This window comes from Sinocyclocheilus anshuiensis, unplaced genomic scaffold (genome assembly GCF_001515605.1).
Source record: "Sinocyclocheilus anshuiensis isolate Anshui unplaced genomic scaffold, SAMN03320099.WGS_v1.1 scaffold2563, whole genome shotgun sequence".
Classification (NCBI taxonomy): Eukaryota; Metazoa; Chordata; class Actinopteri; order Cypriniformes; family Cyprinidae; genus Sinocyclocheilus; species Sinocyclocheilus anshuiensis.
In genome coordinates, this window is record NW_015558705.1 from 13,537 (window position 1) to 16,795 (window position 3,259).

Sequence of the window (3,259 nt, forward strand, 5' to 3'; positions counted from 1 at the left end):
CCGACGGAAAATGAAAAGTTGCGATTTTCTAGGCCGATATGGCTAGGAACTATACTCTCATTCTGGCGTAATAATCAAGGAACTTTGTTGCCGTAATATGGGTGCAGCAGGCGCAATGATATTACGCAGCACCTGAAAATAGTCCCCAGCACGCTCCCTGTGCAAGCAGATGGTCACACTTGTTATGTTGACAAAAGTTAGCCTATTTTCATATTCTAGGTTCATCTGCTTGCCTGTACTTAGTATACAGGTGCATCTAAAAAAATCTGAATATCGTCAAAAAAGTTACTTTTTTTTGTAACATTTCAAAAAGTGAAACTTTCATATATTCTAGATTCATTACATATAAAGTAAAACATTTCAAAAGTTTTTGGTTTAAATTTGGAGATTTGAGCTTACAGCTCATGAAAGTCAAAAATCCAGTATCTCAAAATATTCAAATATTTACATTTGAGTTTCATTAAATGACGATCCCTACAGTATAAATTCCGGGTATCTCTTGTTCTTTGGTGCACAAGCATCAGGGATGACCGCAAGCTTGAGAATACTGTCAAGCAGATTCAAACATTTGGGAAAGCTTCACAAGGAGTGGACTGAAGCTGGAGTCAACAGCTCTTGAGACTCTTGAGTGCATCAAGAGTCACCACGCTCAGACATCTTCAGGAAAAGGGCTACCAAGCCACTTTTGAAACAGAAACGTCAGAAGCATCTTACCTGGGCTAAGGAGAAAAAGAACTGGACTGTTGCTCAGTGGTCCAAAGTCCTCTTTTCGCAAAAAAGTTAATTTTGCATTTCATTTGGAAATCAAGGTCTGGAGTCTGGAGGAAGACTGGAGAGGCACAGAATCTGCTGCTTGAAGTCCAGTGTGAAGTTCCCGAAGTCAGTGATGATTTGGGGTGCTGTGACGTCTGCTGGTGTTGGTCCATTGTGTTTTATCAAGTCCAAAGTCAATGCAGCCATCTACCAGGAGATTTTGGAGCACTTCATGCTTCCATCTGCTGACAAGCTTTCTGGAGATGCTTATTTCCTTTTCCAGCAGGACTTATCACCTACCCACAGTGCCAAAACCACTTCCAAGTGGTTTGCTGACCATGATATTACTGTGCTTAATTGGCCAGCAAGAAAGATGAGACAGTCGATCCAACAATACAGACGAGCTGAAGGCTCAGTAGTGCCTCAGCAGCAGAGGTGGACAGTAACGAAGTACATTTAATTGAGTACTGTACTTAAGTACACTTTTTGAGTATCTGTACTTTAGTTGAGTATTATTTTTTCTGGAAACTTGCTACTTCAACTTCACTACATTTGAAAGACAAATATTGTACTTTTTACTCCGCTACATTTATATCAAGGTCCCCAAGTAGAAAGTCATTATATGTAGCAGTTTTTCCAGTGTGTGCATTTATTCACTGAACCCTTTTTTTGCTAAAATCCGGCCTGCGATCTGCCAGGACTTTCCAGTGTTGCCAAGTCTTACAGTATTTCTAAGCCTGCAGTTTTCCGCCTAGCTTTGAATGGATGTTTGGCTGATTTTTTTATGCAAATCTGGCAACCTCTGGACCTAAACTAATGTTAACGTCTGCGCTACTGCACAGCTAAAAGTGCTCTAAAAAGGCAAATAATATAATAAAAGACGAAAAAAGCACTTATTAGTGTGGTGTGATCATCTGTGTGCTCACCATATTGATTTTAAATAGACAACTGTATGTGATGCCTTACGTAGGCCGAGCGCTACGATCAAAGATCATAGAAGATAAATGAAATGACCTACACCTTGATCTACATGACAGAGAAAATGTATAGTTTTTATTCTGTTTGAACTCGCATGTGTTAACTCATTAAATTGTATAGTAAAATGTTTTTACTATAGTAACTAGTTTAGCTATGGTATTTGCGGTAAAATCACAGTATCCACAAATGTACTATTCTCTCACTATAGTAGCCATAATTATGCTATTTGTAGTAAAACTACAGTAACCACAAATTTAACATAGTTACATTATAGTAACTATAGTTTAATATTTGTAGTTAAACTATGGCAATACAAATGGTAGGCTAATATATCCGTCAAAAATGGCTGCTATTACCATATATAAAAAAAACCTTACTACTCGAGCCTGCTGGTAAATTGCTGCTAAAAACTGGTCAAGGAAGTATATAAATCTGAACATTATTTTATTGTCAAAACTGCACATAAATACATATATATTTTTTTGCAAATAAATGATCAATAAGTAGGTTAAATGATCACACAGGTCAAAATGTTTTACTTCACTTTTTTACAACTTTGGAATCTAAACTGGGAATCGATAAGAATTTAAATCAATAAGCAGAAAATTAAAATAAAATTAAAACAATACCAAACCCTAGCCACATGTTGTGACGTTCACTTATTTATGAGCATTTTATGAACACTGATCAGTTGATGGCAAAATTCAAAAATACTTTTTTTGCACTTGCAAACTTGCACACCCATGGCCATACTGAGAGAGTATGTTCCAGTATTCTGAAAGACTAAAGATTTTTTTATTTTTTTTATTTTCAATGTTTGCTTTGTTTGCCTAAAATGAACCATATCATAGCCTTCAATATCTCTTTGAAAAATAACTTTGTAACTTTTAAACAAGTATTAAAATGAGTTCAATGTAGCTGTAGGAGTGTTAAATAAAAAATAAAGTTGATTATCTTCATCCAGTTGTTCCATTTCTATAGGTTTGGTAACATAAAAGCTCTTAATTCCAAAGATAATACAAGCTAATCAGTGTATTCAGTAGGTTGCATTAGTGGCATAAGGTATTGTAAGTATACAATGTGACAATAAAACAATGCATTTACTTTTTACTTTTGATACTTAAGTACTTTTAAAAGCATGTACTTTCGTACTTTTAGATTTAGTCATTTACATTACATTTACATTTAGTCATTTAGCAGACGCTTTTATCCAAAGCGACTTACAAATGAGGACAATAAAAGCAGTCAAAATTAACAAAAGAGCAACAATATATAAGTGCAAATGACAAGTCTCGGTTAGCCTAACGGAGTACACATAGCAAGGTGTGTATATATATATATATATATATATATATATATATATACACACACAAACAAAGAAAAACAAGTAAATAGAATAGAAAAAATAGAAAGCTAGTTTTTGTTTTTTTGTTGTTGTTTTTTTTAAATAAAGAATAAAAAAAAAAGATAAATATAGATAAAGTAGAATTAAAATAGAATAGAAAGTGTTAGAGTTAGAGGGTCAAAT

General features: G+C 34.4%; 1 protein-coding gene across 3 annotated transcripts in view; it reads left to right on the forward strand.

Annotated features, from left to right (window-relative positions):
* LOC107681438 (pumilio homolog 2-like) overlaps positions 1-3,259 on the forward strand; it is a 21,357-nt gene that overhangs the window by 13,355 nt on the left and 4,743 nt on the right. The gene's annotated exons all lie outside the window — the stretch shown is intronic.